Genomic DNA, 19,914 nt, shown 5'->3' with positions numbered 1-19,914 from the left:
CTTAGTTGCAACATGTGGGATCTAGGGCCCTGACCGGGGATTGAACCCAGGCCCTCTGCATTGGGAGCATGGAGTCTTAGCCACTGGACCACCAGGGAAGTCCCTGAAAATTTGCATTTTTAACATAGTTCCTGCTGTTACTGAACCACTGATCTGGGCAAAGTCCTCTTTTTTTTCTTTTGTGAGAAAATGAATATCATTGAAAAAATTTTTCATACTACCATGATATCTTTAGTGAATTAAATTGTTTTGCATTGAGTGTTTCCTTAGCAATTGTTAATTGAGAACTTGTGATAATCACAAGTGACTATTCAAAGGGTTGGGTATTCTATTTTGGCTAATATAATTTCATCATGATTAAGTTCAGTGTATTAAATAATGTCAAAATCTGTTAACTTTTGAAAACCATGATTTACAAAAAACGCAAGTAGAAATATATATGTATAAATAGGAAATCCTGCTTGGGCAAATTAAAATGAAGACCTCAGTCCATTCAGTTAATAGTATCGGTCAATTGTACAGTTTCCAAAGCCAAATGATGGCTTGCCAGTGTTCATCTCAGTTATAGGAAAGGAAAACATATGATTTCTGGATTCAGTTAATGCATGTGTTTTAGATTCCAAATTCCTTTAACAGTAGCATTTTTGAAAAATCAAATGTTATGATACCTGAGGGCCTTCCCAGGTGACTCAGTCGTAGAGAATCCGCCTGCCAGTGCAAGAGACACTGGAGATTTGGGTTTGATCCCTGGGTTGGGAAGATCCCCTGGAGGAGGGCATGGCAACCCACTCCAGGCTTCTTGGCCGGGAAATCCCAGGAACAGAGGAGCCTGGCGGACTACATAGTCCATGGGGTTGCAAAGAGTTACATATGGCTGAGCGACTGAGCATGCTCACAGACACACAGATACATACATACATACTACCTGAAGCATTTAATCTAAAGGTTGCCAGATGCTTCATTTGAGATTCTCTAGGCACCACACAACTTTGCAGGGTCCTGGAGGGTTGGTGATTGAGGTTGGGTGTCTTGTAGGGAAAATGCTGCGAAAACAGAAAGGGTTATAAAAGCTCTCCCTGGGGCGGCGGAGATGACCTGTGTGTCACAGGCTCTAACTTTCTCACCATGAATCTGAAACAGAGTGGGTAATTTTTAATAAAACACTGCTGTTTAAGAAGCCGTGGACGTGTATGTTCTTCTCTAAGCATTTTGCATTTGTCTTTAGTCTGTGTGCATTTTCATAGTGAAAATGTCAATTCAGTTATGATTTGCTTTTGGGGGTGCCATTTAGTAAACATTTGAAGGCCTTCAAAAGCAAAGCTATGATCTTCATATTTTATTTATGATTATAATGGAAATCTGTTCTTGAACATATTCAGAGTTCATAAAATATTTTTTTTTTCGTAAAATATTTTAAAATGTATTCAGTATAAGATGTCTTTGTTAATTAACATCAAGACTCTGGGCCATGAAAATGTACTTATTGCCTTAGATTTAAAAAATGTTTTTCTGAAATAACATCCTTGTCCTGTGTGCTAAGTCAGTCAGTCATGTCCCACTCTTTGCAAACCTATGGACTGTAGCCCGCCAGGCTCCTCTGTCCATGGGGGTTCTCCAGGCAAGAATACTAGAGTGGGTTGCCATTTCTTCCTCCAGGGGATCTTCCTGACCCAGAGATCAAACCCTCGTCTTTTTTGTCTCCTGCATTGGCAGGGGGGTTCTTTTCCACTAGCACCACCTGGGAAGCACCAAATTTGAGGACTTTTAATTTTTTTAGCTGAGTTAATGCTGTTCTTCCTTTCAGACAGCTTGGCTCTTTTTAAAAACTGTTTTAGAGTACATACAGTTTATATTCTTGGAACACTTTTTCTTATTTCAACAAAAGTCAGTTAGATGCTATTAAATTGATTAAATTTAAATAAATAGAGTGAAGGTAGTTTCTAAATTTAGTCTTAGGTCCTTAAGTAAAATTGCCCTCAGTGAGCTGAAACTTTTTTTTGCAAGTTACAAGGATTTAAAGTGACATCTAGTAAAATGTGTATTCTATAATTAAAATAAATCCCATTTGGAAATAAATTTGACTCATAGAAAGTTGAACTATTTCTTATTATATCATTCAATTCATTCTATTTTTATGGTTTAATTATATAGTTGACCCATTTAATCTAAATACCTCACAAAATAGAAACTAGGGTATCTTTTAAACAATTTTAGAATCTGAGCTATCCACCTTCTCTTTGGTGAGTGGAGCCAGAGAGAACCAGAACAGGTATTCTCTGTGCCTTTTTGATGATCTTTTTATCTATGAAATAGATACTTTTAGATAAATGATTGCCCTGGCCACAAAGAACACTGGGAGTTGACATTCGATCAGTGTTGTCTACTGTTGCATAACCAGTGACCCAAAAATGTAGTGGCCCCAAAGGATAAAGGTTTCCCACTGTTGCATTTCTCTGGGAATTCAAGAGTCTCGGAGGCTGCAGTCAGGGGTTGCTAGGACCACAGTCACCTGGAGGAACTGCATCCAAGGTGGATGGCTGGTGGGTTGATGCTGCTGTTGGTGGGATAGGGAGAGCTCAGTTCACCCTCCCCAGGGGCCTTTCCCGATACTCTTTGTTTTGGTTAGAGGTCAGCTTCTTGTCCAGGGAAGCGCCAGAAGGGTGATCCTTCATTGTCTCAGACTGGCTCGCTGCCCAACTCCAGGGAGTTTGTCCTGAGGTGCCTCCTGGTGCCAGGATGTGCCAGGTGCCAGCTTCTGGGCCCCCACGAGATGTGGATGCCATGAGCAGACACACTGGTGCAGAACATGGGGCGAGGCGACACACCCAAGGAGGCTTCCCTGAAGAGGGTCCCACCTGGATGCAGTCCAATTTTCCTTCCTCTTGGGAAAGGGTGGGTGTTGGTAGGTGAAGGGATGGGCTGGCCGTGGGGAGCTGGTCGGGGAGAGATTCGGACAGAACTTCTAGCCAGGTGGGCAGGACAAGGTCAAGGGACTGAGTTCAATTACCTTCTTCCCATCCTTTGTGGGCTTGTCATATATTTTACTTCTACATGTATTATTCACCTTCTCCCCAGGTGGCTCAGTGGTAAAGAACCCACCTGCCAGTGCAGGAGATATAAAAGACACAGGTTCCATCCCTGGTTGGGGAAGATCCCCTGGAGGAGGGCTTGGCAACCCACTCCAGTATTCATGCCTGGAGAGTCCCATGGACAGAGGAGCCTGGCATGCTGCAGTCTATAGGGTCGCAAAGACTCGGACGTGACTGAAGCGACTTAGCGCACAGGCACACATGCGTATTATTATAGGTTGCTTTACAGCCGGATGCCTTTTTAAGGAATATTTTGTTTCACTTCTTGGGAGTGCAAGCTATTTCTTCCTGATGGAGATCAGGGTGGAGTAAGAAGTGGACATTCAGATCTCTCAGAATGAAGCTAAAGTCTGAGTTACATTTGTAACTTAAAAAAAAATTTTTTTAAGATACTTTTAAAAACATTTATCCCCACATTTATCTTTTCTGTTCTCTTCATCCCTTCCTGTATTTTTCAGTTTTTCCACTTGGTACTATTTCCCTTCATCCTGAAGGACTTTCTCTGTCATTTAGTACAGTGTGGGCCTGCTAGGAACAGAGTGTTCAGCTTTTGTTTAGCTGGACACTTCTTTCATTTGCCTCCATTTTTGAGGGATAATTCTGCCACATATAAGATTCTAGATTGGCAGCATTATTTTTCCTCTTAGCCCTTTAGCTATGCTATTCCATTCCTTGTTTTTTAAAGATTTTTTTTATGTGAACAATTTTTGAAGTCTTTATTGAATTTGTTACAATACTGCTTCTGTTTTATCTTTTGTTTTTTGGGCCATGAGGCATGTGGGATCTTATTTCCCTGACCAGGGATCAAACCCACAACCTTACATTGGAAGGTGGAGTCCTAACCATTGGGCCACCTGGCAAGGCCCTCTGCTGTTCCACTCTGTTTCCCTGGGCCCTGATGAGAAGTTGAGCATCCTTATTTTTGTTCTGCTGTGTGTCTTTTCTCCTTGCTTTTTAAAAGTTGTTTCTATGTTTTATTTTTAGCAGTTAGACTATCATATAGATGGGTCTAGTTTTCCTGGTATTTACCTGTTTGGGATTTATTGAGCTGCTTGGGTTGGTGGGATGACTTTTTCAAATTTGGAACATTTTATTCATATTTCTTGAAATATTTTAATCCTATTGTTCTCTTTTCTCTAATTACTGTACTTGTTATCTCAGTAAATGATACTAATTCTCAAATCATTGAGACTTAGTTCTTTTTCTCCTGTTCTTTTTCTCTGTTTAATTTGGAGAATGTAAGGTTACTGACCTGTTCTTTTGCAGTGTCCCATTAGAAAACCCACTCAGTAAATTTATTTCAAATCTTGTATTTTTAGCCCTAGATTTTTATTTAGTTCTATTTTAGAGTTTCTATTCTGTCCTAAAATAACCAATCTCTTCTCCCATTATATACTTATTTTCCTATAAATTCTTTAACATATTTATTTCTGTTTTTCTTAACTGTTATTCTTAATTATGGATCACAGTTTCCTATTTCTTTATATATTTTATAATTTAAAAAATTGTATTCCAGGAGTCATGAATAAAATAGTAGATTGAAGTATAATATTTTGTTTGTTTCACTTCTTGGAGAGTACAGGCTCCTCCTTTTTTTAATATTATTTTTTATTGGAGTATAGTTGCTTTTCAATGTTGTGTTAGTTTCTGTTGTACAGCGAAGTGACTGAGCCACGCATATACATATATCCTCTCTTCCTTGGATTTCCCTCCTATTTAGGTCACCATAGAGCATTTAATAGAGTCCTCTGTCCTTATAGCAAGTTCTCATTAGTTATCTATTTTATACATAGTATCAATAGTTTGTGTGTGTGTGTGTGTGTGTGTGTGCTCAGTTGTGTCCAACTCTTTGTGGCCCTGTGGACTGTAGCCTGCCAGGCTCTTCTGTCCATTGAATTTTGCAGGCAAAAATACTGGAGTGGGTTGTCATTTCCTTCTTCCAGGGATCTTCCCAACCCAGGGATCAAACTCACATCTCCTGTGTCTTCTGCATTGGCAGGTGGATTCTTTACCACTGAGCTACCAGGGGAACCCATATATATGCATTCTTAAAGTAAATGCCTGAAACTGAGAAGTCAGCCAGTGAGTTCCCTTGTCCTCTGGCCCTGGATTGACTGGAAAGCACTGGCAGATGACCAGGGCCCAGCTGAGTGTATGAGTGACATTCTTCTAATTTTTCCTTTTCCCAAGACTGAAATCTGTGATACCCGTGCTACTCAAATGAGCCACCGCTGCCAACAGAACAAGATATCTGAAAGGGAATAAAAAGTAAAATCAAGCATTGTTCTCTCAAACTTGCCCTGAGACAAACTCCTTTTCCTTTATGTAACAGACTAATCAAATGTAGGTCAGAGAACAGTAAGAGTTAAAGATTCAGAAATAGAGTGCATTCATAGCTTTATGGTTGCTTTAAGGGGCTCCTCAGACAGTAAGAAATAGAACAGATCTATTTATCATAGGTCTGAGGACTGTGAAGTCTAAGATCAAGGTGTAGGCAGATTCCATGTACCATAAGGGCTAGCTTCTTGTTCATGACAACACTCTTGTTTCTGAGTTTTTGCTTGGCAGAAGATGCAAGGAAGCTCTCTGGGGTCTCTTTTATAAGGGCACTAATCCTGTTCTTGAGGGCCCCATCCTCGCCACCTAACCACCTCCCAATACCATCACTTTGGGGTTCAGGATTTCAACGTATTAATTTTGAGGGAAGACATACAGTCCATTGCAATGGCATTCCTAGTACTAATGGTTGAAAGGAGTTTGATTATTTACCATCTTTCAGGTTCCAAATCACTGGTGTTAAATGTATTGCTATTTAATTCAGAACAACCCCAAGCAGAACTGAGATCCAAATTTGGATGGTTTGACTGTAAAACAGACACCTTTAACCGCCAAGCTATAAATACTACCTAGTTCAAACACTTCTTTGATGATGAATCAATTTATTTTTTATGTGTTAGATTGTTTTGTCAATCACTTCTTATTCAACCAGTAATATTTTATCTAACATCTACTTTATCGTGGACATTGATTTGAGAGTAGAACATGATAGACATGAAAGAATTCAAAGACTGTTTGTGAAACATGCAATTTAGCTGAAAAGTAGGGCTTACATAAAAGAGCCAAACAGCCCAAAAAATGCTACAAAAGATCATACAGTAAATGCTCTGTTTTTATGGAGCAAGCTGTATTTCTTACCATGCAATTTAGTATTCCCATTAAGAGAGCAGAACTGCCTTAAATGTAATAGAGCCATTAATTTGATGTTTACTCATAGTGTCAATCTTTCCCTGCCAGTCCTTTATACTGATATTAATTTCCCAAAGCTCTAAAGATATTAATAGCCTACAGGAGACATTGAATATAAAAAGTTAAGTCCTCAAAAAAAAAAAAAAGTTAAGTCCTCTACGAAATTACACCCTGACTTATTTTAGAGACATGCCCCTAGCCTGGCTCATAGCTCCCCTTGCTCACGTGCTAGGGGAACAGCATTGACAGTTTGAGGGGTATACCAGGGAGAGGGACTGAGAGCAGTTTTCTGCAGGGCTGGTGATGCTCGTTTTTCTGGAGGTGGCCAGTGCAGTCAGGCTCTTTCTGTTGTAAACACAGTGATGTATATTATTTTGTTGTTTACAAGTCATGTCGGACTCCTGTGAATCCGTGGACTGTTGCCTGCCAGGCTTCTCTGTCCATGAGATTTCCCAGACAAGAATACTGGAGTGGGTTGCCATTTCTTCCTCCATGGGATCTTCCCGACCCAGGGATCAAACCCACATCTTTTGCATCGGCAGGTGTGTTTTTTACCATTGAGTCACTAGGAAGCCCAATGTATATTCAGCCCCTCCATTTTTGTGGCCCTGCTGAGTGAGAAGCACCTGGCTGTACATTTCCATCCTGAAGGCCGTTTTCCTGTGACTTGAAAAGTAAGAAGTGCCCAGTAGACACCTGCTACCCCCTGAATGAACCCAGAAGACATGGTGCTGAGTGGAGTAGGCCAGTCAGAAAAGGACCTCTACTGTGTCCTCCTGCTTACAGGAAGTGCTTAGAGGAGTCAGAGTCCTAGAAAGAGGGAGAGAGGGTAGAGTAGTGCTTGTTAGGGGCAGGGGAGAGAGGGGCTATCCTGCTGGCTCAGACGGTGAAGAACCCTCCTGCACTGCAGGAGACCAGGTTCTACCCCTGGGTCAGGAAGATCTCCTGGAGAAGGAAATGACAACCCAGTCTAGTATTCTTGCCTGCAGAATCCCATGGACAGAGGAGCCTGGTGGGCTGTACTGTCCATGGGGTTGCAAAGAGTCAGACACAACTAAGCACACACACAAGGAGAGAGGGGAACAGACTTTAATACTTAATGGGTACAGAATTTCAGTTTCTTGAGATGAAGCAGTCTGGAAATGTTTAGTGGTGATGGTCACACAACAGTGCAAAAGTACCTAATGTCACTGAACCATATCTTTAAAAACAGTTACAATTGTAAATTCTGTGTTGTACATATTTTCCCACAATTAAAAAAGTGTAAAAATATAAAACATGATACCTCAATAAAGCTTGTGTTTAAGTGTTAACAAAAAAAGTGCCCAGTAGATTATATTATATTTTATTAACATCATGCTGAATTTTTGTAGAGGAGCAGAAAATACCAGTATTGTTGGCGCTGTTCTCCACATGCTTATTAATGAGAAGAATAGCTTTTTTTTTTTTTTTAAGAGGAAGCTGAAAGTAGAGATCCTTTGGCCTGAAATCATTGCCACCTGCTCTGGAAAGCCCTTGAAGGAGACTCCAGTTGTATTTCTCACCTAGACCGGAGAGCCCACACCTCAGGGTTGTGAAACAGGTCTGTTCTCCTGAGGATCAAATAATAATAATAATAATAATAATGTGGGAAAGCTGTGCCCACATTCTCAATGAACATAAGGAGTGTGTGCCTTTCAAACAACTTAAGTGATTCTTGGAGCTCCTGTAGTCCAACATTGACTATATCGTGTAGACTAATTTTTTAAGGAAAAAAAAAAAAGGAGATTTGAATCTCATCAACACTATCTCTTACTTGGTATTTATAGATGCCCAAGAGGATGGAAGTTTGCCAGTTTATAATCAAAGCAGAAAACAGAAATTTGTTGACATAATTTCTTGGCATGATATACTAGGATTATTTAAATAGTATTACATAATTTCTATTTTTTGGTTTTCAAGGAACATAGTGACTTATTTAATAGATAGTCATTTAAAAATTAAAATTTATAGAAGTATAATCATCATATGAGCCTGTAATTCCACTTCTGAGTATATACCCAAAAGAATCCAAAGCAAGGTCTAGAAGAGATCTTTGTTTCAATACACCCATGTTCATAGCAGCAGCACTCATAACTGCTAAAATGCGGAGGCAATTCGTGTCCATCAAATGATGAATGACTAATCCGAATGTGGTTGATACACAATGCAGGACTCTTTAGTCTTAAAAAGGGAAGAAACTCTGACATATGCTACAACATGGATGAACCTTGAAGACATTATGCTAATTGGAATAAGCCCATCACTAAAAGACGTGCAGGCAAATCATGGAGACAGAAATTAGAACGGTTGCCAGGGGCTGGGGAAGGGGGAATGGGGAGTTATTGTTTAATGGGTCTGGAGTTACAGTTCTACAAGATAAAAGGTATTCTGGAGATGGATGGTGGTGATGTGTACAACATTGTGATGTATTTAATACCACTGAACTGTACACTTGAAGACAGTTAAGAGGGCAAGTTTTATGTATTGTGTATTTTACCATAGTAGAAAAAAATGAAAGAAAATTTAAATATCAGCCTCCAGAAAAGATAAATGCTATAAATGCTTTCTATCTTAGGTTTTAATGGATTCCTTATCCCTGTTTTTTTCCTTGACAGAAATGTTTTTCATAATGTAGGTTAGCAAGAGATTTTGCACATAAAAATTTGAGTAACTACAAAGTACATGTTTTCTACAATAGGTTCTGCTGGATGAAGAAGTACAGAGTAATTTGGTTTTTTTTCTTCAGTGTTTTGAGGAACCTTCACACTGCTTTCCACAGTAGCTGAACCAGTTGACATTCCCACCAGCAGAGTACAAGTCTTTCTTTTTCTCTACATCCTCAGCAACTTTTGTGGTTTATGGTCTGTTTGATGACAGTCATTCTGACAGGTGTGGGGTAATAGCTTATTGTGGTTTTGCTTTGTTTCTCTCTGATGATTAGTGATGGTGAGCACCTTTTCATGTGCCTGTTGGCCATCTGTGTGTCTACTTTGGAAAAACACTTATTCATTCACATCCTCTGCCCACTGTTTAATTGTGTTGTTTGTTATTTTGATACTGAGTTGTGTGAACTCCTTATGTATTTTAGATATTAACCCCCTTATCAGATGTATTATTTGCAAATATTATCTCCCATTCAGGAAGTTTTCTTTTTGTTTTGTCAATGGTTTCCTTTGCTGTGCAAAAGCTTTTAAATTTAATTAGGCCCCAATTGTTTATTTTTGCTTTTATATCCTTTGCCGGAGGAGACAGATACAAGAAAATATTGCTACAAGTCATGTCAAAGAGTGTTTTGCTTTCGTTGTCTTCTAGGAGTTTTATGGTTTCTGATCTTATATTTAGGTCTTTAATCCAATTTGAGTTTATTTTTGTAAATCAAGTGAGATTGTAAATACAATGACTTTGGAAGAACCGTGTTGACCAAAAAGAAAATTTCTCTTAGTTTATTTTGGATTTGGGAAGTCTCTGGTGTTGTACAAGTTTAAAATTTTTGAAGGAAGGAAGCACCTCTGTTCCTTCTTTCCAGATTAGCATATTAGTCCCACAGAATATGTCAAGACCATTCTGGTTTATATTTACGTTCATGCATCTAAATAACCGTCCCACCCATCTTGGCTGGTGCTTAGTCAGGGAACCGCTATAAACTCTATTTGTTTTGTTATTTTATTAATCTCTTCTAAATGAGCTATTATTTCCAGCTGTGTGTGTTAGTCGCTCAGTTGTGTCCAACTCTTTGTGTCCCCATAGACTGTGCCTGCCAGGCTCCTCTGTCCATGGAATTCTCCAGGCAAGAATACTGGAGTGGGTAGCCATTTCCTTCTCCAGGAGAGCTTCCCAACCCAGGGATAAAACCTGGGTATCCCACATTGCACTTTCCATCTGAGTCACCAGGGATGTCAATTTCCAGCTACTAACTCAGAATCATTAAAACCCTGGAAAATGACAATGTATATAATTGGATTGCAAGTAATTAATAACTGTGCTAGGTTTAAAAAATGTATTTGTATAATAAGCTGTGTGTCAGAGTACCATTTTGAAGAGTGTTAGGAATGAACAGTTGAGATGGGCAACATTTGTTTTAATATATTATTTGAAACTAGGTGCATTTATCTTTAAAAATATTTTTGTGACATTGACATTAGAGGAAACATTTTACAGGTTTTCCATTGTGACATTCTTCAGAAAATTCTATCTTGGATATTTATGGGTTTGAGAAAGAAATGGCAACCCACTCCAGTATTCTTGCCTGGAGAATCCCATGGACAGAGGAGCCTGGTGTGCTACAGTCCATGGGGTGGCAAAGAGTCAGACATGACTGAGCGACTTCACTTTCACTTTCACTTAAGTGTTACTATATGTAGAGAATCAGTGAACAGAACACATCTGAGTGAATTTATTGAAACTTTTCATATGCCTCATTTTTTGTCAAGTCTAGAGAAATAGATCTATTTCAACTCAGTCCTAAGAAATTAATTGTTGGAACACATGAAAGCCCTCTTTTTAAGGTGAGTTCACAGCATGTGAGGAGCCTGACAGTGAGGTGATTATGGTCTTTTTAGTTTGAATCTCAAGAAGATGTCTCTATCTGTATGATCCTGCCTTTTGGGAAATACAAGTTAATTTTCCAGAATGTTTAGAAATCAGTGATTCATAATTGAGTCACTCTTGTGTGCCTGGCATCTTCGCATGTTTTTACTGAAACATCTAACTCCAAAGTAGGGACTGTTTCCATTTGTTGATGAAAAGTGGGCAGAAGGAGGTGGCTCAGCTACGAGGCCCCGTCCAGTGAGTGAACGCCTCTTTAGCTACTTCCTTTGCGATCTGTTGGCATTTAATCTTCAAGATGACCTGTGAGGTCCTGGCTGTAGTTATCTCCATCTCCAGACCAGGAAATCTGGCCTCCGAGAGGTTTATTCACTCAAGGTCACATGGTTAGTGAAGGTGTGAAAGCAGGATTGAACTCGGCTGATGGAAGAATACTCAGGAATCTCCATCAGGTAAATATTTTGGTTCCGGTGCTGTAGTCCAGCTTCGACTGCCTGGCTTCCTTAGGGAGTCACCGCCTTTATATTCTGTCGCTCCAGGGTGATGGGGTGTTTGCCTTGACTTAGGGCTTCCCTGCCCTGACGGTAAAGAATCTGCCTGCGATGCAGGGGAGATGCAGGTTCAATCCCTGGGTTGGGAAGATCTCTGGAGAAGGGAATGGCAACCCTCTCCAGTATTCTTGCCTGAGAATCCCTGTGGACAGAGGAGCCTGGTGGGCTACAGTCCATAATGTCACAAAAGAGTCGAATACATCTGAGCGACTAACACCCCCATCCCCATACAAACACATTATATGAGACTCCCAGTTGCTCCATATCCATGCAAAACACTTGATGTTTTTTTTTTAATCCTTGTAACTTTAGCCATTTTCATGAGTATACAGCGGCATCTCATTGAGGTTTTAGTTTGCATTTCCTACCAACTAATTATGTAGCAGAGCTCTTGTGCTCCCTTGGCACTGGTTTTCTTTGCTGAAAATTTGTGTTCAGATCCTGTCTGTTTTTTCGGTTGTGCTGGATCTTCGTTGCTACACTTGTGCTTTCTTTGGTTGTGGAGAGGAGCTGTGGGCCTCTCACTGCAGAGCCTTCTCTTGTTGAAGGAGCATGGGCTCTAGAGCCTGAGGGCTTCAGTAGTTGTGGCTCACAGGCTTAATTGCTCAGAGGCATATGGGATCTTGGTTCTTGACCAGGAATCGAACCCACGTCCCCTGCACTGGAAGGTGGATTCTTACCACTGGACCACCAGGAAAGTCCTCTCTCTCTCTCTTTATTTTTTATGTTGTTGTCTTTCTCTGAGTTTTAATATCATTAATGAGGTAATGTGGAGAATTATAAAGAAAGTATTTTGTTGCTGACATATTTTCAGGAAATGAATATCTTTAATGGACATTTTGTTTCCTACACCATTTTTTTTTCCTTTTTTTGCACATGTATAGCAGGAACTGCCGTCATCTCTTGGCTTGTTTTAATTTACTTTGCCTTGCTTTGCTACATGTACTTTTTACTGACTCTGTCAACTCATAATCTCTGGGAAAGCCACTTGTGAAGGTACTGATTACACCTCTAAACACACATGTACACATATCCATCTATCATAGGCAAACCTTGACTCCCCTACCACTGTGAGGGCGCCCTAGTGATCCCAGTGGACACTCTGCAGTGGGCACAACATCCTCTCCTGCTTTCTGGTTCCCCTGCACCCACTGCTGTTCAGTGTAAATTACTGGGGAGTCAACTAGTGACTGTTGGTGATGATAAGCTCCTGACTGGGGTGGGTTAAGTGCTCTTGAATGACTCCAGTTTTAGAGAACAAGAGATCTTCTAAACTGATGGATGTAGTCGTAAATTAGTTTGAAATCCTTACTTTAAAAACTGCTTCTGTAAGCTTTAGAATACCGAGATTTTGCTTGATAGCTAGCTATAAAATCTACTTGGAAAAAAGTATTGTAGCAAAGCTGTGATTGTGATTTGGCTATGAGTTGTTGTCGTTCGATCGCTTGACGCCATGGACTGCAGCACGCCAGGTTGCCCTGTCCTCCACCATCTCCCAGAGCATATCATCCATGCATCTCATCCTCTGTTCTCTCTTTCTCCTCCTGCCCTCAATCTTTCCCAGCATCTGGGTCTTTTCCAGTGAGTCAGCTCTTCACATCAGGTGGCCAAAGTATTGGAGCTTCAGCTTCAACATCAGTCCTTCCGAAGAATATTCAGGGTTGATTTCCTTAAGGATGGACTGATTTGATCTCCTTGCAGTCCAAGGGACTATGAATAAGACAGGGTAATCCTATTTTTATTTTGTAAAATAATTAAATTAATTTAATGACTTTTGACTATGCTCAGTTTCTGTTGCTGCGTATGGGGTTTCTCTAGTTAGGGTGAGCGGAGGCTACTCTCAAGTTGTGGCCCGCAGGCTTAGTTTCCTTGCAGCATGTGGGGTCTTCCTGGACCACAGATCAAACATGTGTCCAAGTCCCCTGTATTGCCAGATGGATTCTTAACTACTGGACCACCAAGAAAGTCCAGTAATTCTGTTTTTAGAGTAGATATTTCTAGGTTAGACAACCTAAGAGTATTTCATGGCCTTTAGCGGTTTATTCTAGCTGTATCTGTGGACCAAAGGCAGAATGTGTTCTTGATCATTGTGAGCCATGTTTTGTATTAATATGGGATTCCCTGGTGGCTCAGACAGTAAAGAATCTGCCTGTCAATGCAGGAGACAGGGGTTTCTATCCCTGGATTGGGAAGATCCCCTGAAAAAGGAAATGGCAACCCACTCCAGTATTCTTGCCTGGGAAATAACAAAGGGGCTTGGCAGGCTACAGTCCATGAGGTCTCAAAGAGTCGTACATGACTGAGCAGCTAGCACTTGTATTACTATAAAGTTGAGTTGATTCATCAAGACATGTCCATGGTGTGTAAGATAATGAATGAGTAGAAAAGCTGATGAAACTGTGAGCTCATGGGGGGTTGCTTTTGAAATTTATGATCTGATAGAGCACTGGATTGCCACCTAGCAGATCTGAGATCTAGGACCAGCTTTGCTGTGTGACTTTGGAGAGGTCACTTGGCCACTCTGGGCTTTCCTCTGCTCTGAAATGAGTCAGTTGAAAGACTGGTGCTGTGAATTATTTTTATTACGATGGTTTTGAGGTCACGTGACAACTTTGAAAATAATTCCAGTCTTGAAGTTCTTCATCTGTGGTGTTATTCCTCATTCCAGACATAATTGCATGGCTTGTCTGTCTTTATTGCTTTCTCTTTGTTACTCTTTATTACTTTCTCTCTTCCAAAGTAAGAGAAGGAAAAGGCAAAAATAATCATAAAGATGAAAAGGAATTTTTGATACAATATTAGAACAAAACAAAAGCCTGTTTTCGAAATAGTAAAATGCAAAACTTTTTACTTTGTTATTATGGGTCACAGTCAATTCAAATTGGGCCCAGAGGTGTTTTGGATTAAAATTTCTCTAATGTCCTCATAAATGTTTGTGATTTTATTCATTTAAATTTTTGGTGTCCCTTATATTTCAGCAAGCAAATAAAATCTTAAACTGTAGGCAGTAAGCAATCAAAAAGAGCCCATAGAACTTGGGGTTTATGTTTCTATTTTAATTTAGTGCTAATTCTGACTTTATGTTCCTGTTGAGTAGTGAGACAAAGGGAAAATAGATTATTTTGAAAGTTTTGAATGTGAGAGTGGGAATTATCAGTGTTAGTTATTGAAATAGACATTTTCAGGCTTGCTTTTTACTTTTTCTGAAGCTATTCAAAATCTAGGTCAAGATTTGCAGCCTTACTCATGAACTCCCGGCACATTGTTCACTACATATTGCTCCAGAAAGGAACTAATAATGATGGTGGGGAAACTGGCGTCCACCTTAATGAAGTGGTTCTCAGGCATCATCTGTTGAAGTCCCAAATGCCTCCTTAAAAAATCATACTGTTGATTACTCCTGTACCCGTGCAAAACATGGAATAAATTTCCAAAAAAAAAAAAAGGTATCTATGACAGAGCATCTTCCTTCCCTGTTGGCTGGCTCCCACTGTCAAGTAAACAAAGATGTCATTATCTGGCTGACGGCACCAGACGAAAGCAGATGCTAAAGGAAAAGATGGTTAAGTTTTCCATCACATTTTCTTGAGCTGCTAGCTGTCCACATAACAATCACTCTCATGATTCATCCAAGTGTCTCCAAATAGAGTAAGAGCATTTACAGAAATGGCAACCCACTCCATGTATTCTTGCCTGGGAAATCCCATCGACAGAGGAACCTGGTGGGCTGTAGTCCATGGGGTTGCAAAAGAGTCAGACAGGACTTAGTGAGTGAACAACAGACCTAAGAACACTGACTTTCCTCCAAAAAGCCTCAGTTTCTTTCCACGTTTGTAAAGTGGAGTAACATTGTTTCTGGACCTGAGTAGGTGCCCAGTCAGTGTTAATTATTTCCTTCCTAAAAATGAAATACTCAAAAACTGGGGTAGTGTTGCTTCCAAGAGCTGACCTTGCATCAGGAGAATAAAGAAAACCCAGGACAATGAGGCACGTGTTTGTGAGCTCTGGTAGGAACTGCGTTTGGAGGACAAGATAAGAGAAAATGCTGACTTGTAATATTTTATTCCCTTGCAAACATTAACAAAGTTTCTGCAGTACAGACAACATATCTCTCTCTCCTCCCCGGTTATGCAGTTTCTTGTGAGGAGGCGACATCATTTCCTGCTCGGTTTTGTGAATTACAAGGATGCTGTGTCCTACTGGGGATGCTGGGCTTAGAATGAGGTAGAGAGAGCCTCACAAGGATCTCTAGGCTAATGGCAGCCCACAGGCTCTTTAAGTTGTTTTCCATTAAGGGCACAAGCAAAGCCCACCTTATAGTTGACTTTTGTCTTTTTCCCAAATCGAGCAGCTCTATAAGAAAGAGGCTTTGGACCCAGATTTTTCCCAGGTAGATTAGGAAACACACACTCTCTGTTACATGGTGAAACTTAGTTTCTCTTTAATGATACTTGAAAAACTAATCACTTTTCTTCTCCAGGATAATCATAATCATCTCTGCTCTTTTATTTTAGCTGTCTCCAACTGGACATCCAGGGCACCTCTCCTGTTCTTTCTGACTCTTGAATTGGAAGCTAACAAGACTCTACAGCCTGGAAAAGAAGTAAAAGGTAATACATGTTAAAACTGTGTTATTAAATTCATGTGTACACCTGATGACCATAAAGTAATGGCAGCTCCTTATTTGTCGAGCGGAGTCTGGGTGTCCTTCCCTGTTTTCCCACCATCTTCCTCCTGTCCCTCCCCCCTCACCACCCCTCCCCCGTCACCACCACCCAATCCCTCTTTGTCTTCTCTCTCTGTCTCCTCCTTCCCTTTCCTTCCTCTCCCTTCTTCACACGTATTCACTCAACAAATGGGTGTGTGGAGTCTGTCCTGTGGGGTCACTGGCAGGAGTGGGAGGGACAGCCTCTGAAAAGGACCTCCCCCCAGCTCTGTGCTGCCAGATCTGAGTGAGAGGCAGTCCTTGCTTCTGGCTGTACCCAGAGCACTCCCTCGCCAACCACCCGGGCCCTGAAACGTGTGCACTTCCCCGGCTCTCTTTGAGGTTGCCCGGGTGCTTGCTTACAGTTGCTTTTTCTGCAAATCTGGGGCTCTTCGAGGCTCAGTCCCTCATCAGTGGACTGCCACCCGACAGATGAATTTGTAAAAACTCTCACTTGGTGTGAGACCTGCTATATTTTCTCCAATCACTAACAGAACACGTATTATGCAAAACATTTAAATGACCCCGATCTATGATGTAGAATGTGACTGGTCTCTCCCAAAGCGCGGAGATAACACTGGCTAAATTTGGGTGCACACACTTCAGTCGCTTTCCTTTCTGCGTGGACTCGTGTTGTTAGTAAACGTGCTTAGTCTGTAATAAGTGCCCTAATCCCGCAGGGTAAGATTCTGTGCAGAAAGGTGGTTTCGTAATTTCTGCTGATGGCCACGCCTTCTTTCTTGTGCGTGGCCCTTGCAAATGCAGATGGCGGGTTCTGTGAGCTGGGGACCGTGGGTGCTCCCTGTGCCTGTTCATCTTGGTGGCTTCTGCCCTCATTTAGTAAACTGATGTTTACCCACACCATCTTGCCTTGATAATACGTTAGTCGTGCCAGGATTCTGGGCAGAACTGGGGCTCAGGTGCTGCCAGCCAGGGTGAGCATCCTTTTCCTGGACGCTGGGTGGGAACGGCGAGCTCCTCCCTTGGCTGAAATCCTCCTTCGTGGTACACCACCGCCAGCCTGGCTCTGGAGACATTGTCGCATCTCTGCTTGGCGCCTCTGTCTGTCCTTAAGGAGCCAGCAGTCTCCCTCCTGGTGGGACTGCCCTCACCTGACTTCCTGCCTCCTTCTTCAGCCTCGGTTGCCTTCTCAAATACCCTCTGACTCTACCCCATCCCCACTTGATGCCCCCCTAACTGAATATTCGAAAGCAACTGGCCACGATTCCACAGCCCTTGGTGCACTGTTCTCCCGGGTGTCTGTCTGTCTGTCTTTCTCCATGCATTGTCAGCAGCTGAGGGAGACCCTGGCCTGTTCAGCCCAGTGACCAAGAGAGCCTGTTGTGGTCCAGCATATGGTTGACTGTAGGAACTAAGAGATGGATGAGTGTTGGGAGGACATCGGGCATCGTCCCTACCCGGTCTCTTTATCCTGGGATGTGGGCAGTGCCTGTATCCCGTGGGATGCTGTGTACGCTGGTCAGATGCTCCGGAGACCGTGGAGCAGTGCTAGCTTTGAGGCAAGGCATATTCTCCTGACTGTGAGTTCTTCTAGGAAACTTGAGATGGTCCCCAGTTAGATTTATCAGTTGGCTTATCGGCGAGGGGGCCTCCAGCTCTGGGCAGCCCAGCTCTGGTCCCGTCTCATCTGCTGTTGGAGCTCTTCTCACAGGTGGACAGAGCCAGAACTTCCTGGGGCTGGTGGCTTTGATGACAGTGGGCTCCGGGTCAGCATCTGGACTCAGCCACGTGCAATGTGCATGATGTTGGAAAGCTGTTCACTTTCTGTGCCTCTGTTTCTTCACCTGTCACATCAGGATACAAGCAGAGTCCACATCATAGGCTCCTTGTGAGCATCGAAGGATGAGTTGCTGTGTAGGCTGGTGCACAGATGTATAATCCACGTTAGAGCTTCTGTTCTATTGTCTTCTGCAGAACAGAGGTGACAATACCTATTTCTCATGGTTACTGTAAGCATTAAATGAGGTGGTGCCCATAAAATGGGGCCTCTCAGGTGACTCAGTGGTAAAGAATCTGCCTGCTGAGCAGGAGATGCAGATTTGATCCCTGGGTCAGGAAGATCTCCTGGAGAAGGAAATGGCAACGCACTCCAGTATTCTTGCCTGGAGAATCACATGGATGGAAGAGCCAGGTGGGCTACAGTCCATGGGGTCGCAAAGAGTTGGACAGGGCTGAGAGACCAGTCAACAATTATGCTGGCTGGTTGTTTTTTTTTTTTAATTTGTATAACTTAAAAAATTCGACTTGGTTACATGGTTGCACATAAGTTATGATTGGTCCTGAGATTAAACAAGTAAAAATAATACAGCTACTTTTCAAAATTTATAGCAGTGCCTTGGGAAAGTTTCTGCAAACCACAGAGAAGTTGAGTTGTTGCTCCAAACGGAGAGAGTGGGTTCATCCCCTGCAGAGGTGACCTTTGATTTCAACTCTCATTGAGTTTCCTTCCTTATTTGCTTTTGGCATTGATCTGACCTGAGTACCACCTAAGAGCAAACCATTTAAGCAGGAATATGTTTCAATATTTAATGATACTCAGTTCTTCAAACCCTTCACTGCCTAAGAATTTGTACTGAGTGACCTGTTTCTTTAAGATTCTGTAATATTCACTTAGATTTTCCTAGACTGGATTTCTCTGATTAATATGCAACCATATTTTTCCTTGGGTTTCCCACGTAGCTCAGTGTTAAAGAATTCGCCTGCCAATACAGGAGCTGCAAGAGACTCGGGTTCAATCCCTGGGTCGGAAAGATCTCCTAGAGAAGGAAATGACAACACTCACTCCAGTATTCTTGCCTAGGAAGTCCCATGCACAGAGGAGCTTGGTGGGCCACAGTCTGTGGAGTAGCAAAGAGTCAGACAAGATTGAGCGCATACTTTTACTTTTTTTTTTTTTTTTTAACCTTGTTTTATTGTTTAGTTAAAGGAGAAAAACAGCTGATGGTAGGTTTGGGGATTTGAGGATTTTTTGAGATCGTTAAGTTAATTGATAGACAATTCCTATGTATTCATGGCATAAAGGTACAAGTATGTTAAAAAATATTTCCAGTTTGGTCTCTAATCCTCGGCTCTGATTAACCTTCTGCAAAGCCTGTTATCTGCAGTAAATGATTCTAATTGGTACATATGCTACTTTATAAAAAAAAAAAACACAATACTTACCACTTTTTCCAGTTTTTGTACACAGATGTGTAATTTGGCTTTCCTTCTCTAAAGGAAAATTTGTGGACTGAAATTGTTTCAAATTCAAGGTGCACACTGCAGTCATAAAGATGAAGTTCCATCTTAAGGAGGAGTGCTGTTTATAGTCTTCTAAATTTTTTTACGAGCATCTCTTTTTCAACGAGTACTATCTGGGCTGTGTTTTCTGACTTGTTTTCTGAGTTAATTAGAGTTGGAAAGCAGATGTCTCTTTTTTCTCTTTCTCACTGTTTGGTGTTCAGGGCCACCAAGCCTTGTTATCTTTGTTTTTGTCCCCTGTGTTCACCCTGCAGTTTGCACGTCATTTCAGAGAACCTCTTCCTTCTTTGGCCTCTGTCTGAGCAGATAAGGATCACCAGAATGTGACGCAAGCAGGGATGCAGGCTGTAGGGGACCCAGTGAATTCTAGATTGTTCTGACCTAGTAAGTCACCCAATTTGTGTTTCTTCGTCTTCAGAAGGTCCTTGTAGGAGGATAATTGTACCTATTGAAAAAGCGTGTCATTCTTCTCTCATGAGTAATTGCTGATGGCTTA

The 19,914-nt window shown here is 41.5% G+C and overlaps 1 protein-coding gene across 1 annotated transcript in view; it reads left to right on the top strand.

Annotated features, from left to right (window-relative positions):
• Positions 1-19,914, top strand: part of FAM110B (family with sequence similarity 110 member B) — a 144,950-nt gene that overhangs the window by 16,267 nt on the left and 108,769 nt on the right. The window contains exon 2 of the mRNA XM_018058485.1: positions 15,967-16,062. The gene's annotated coding sequence lies outside the window, so the exon portion shown is untranslated. The remainder of the gene's footprint in view (positions 1-15,966; positions 16,063-19,914) is intronic.

Source organism: Capra hircus, chromosome 14, assembly GCF_001704415.2.
Source record: "Capra hircus breed San Clemente chromosome 14, ASM170441v1, whole genome shotgun sequence".
Classification (NCBI taxonomy): Eukaryota; Metazoa; Chordata; class Mammalia; order Artiodactyla; family Bovidae; genus Capra; species Capra hircus.
This window is presented reverse-complemented; position numbering and strand designations above follow the sequence as displayed.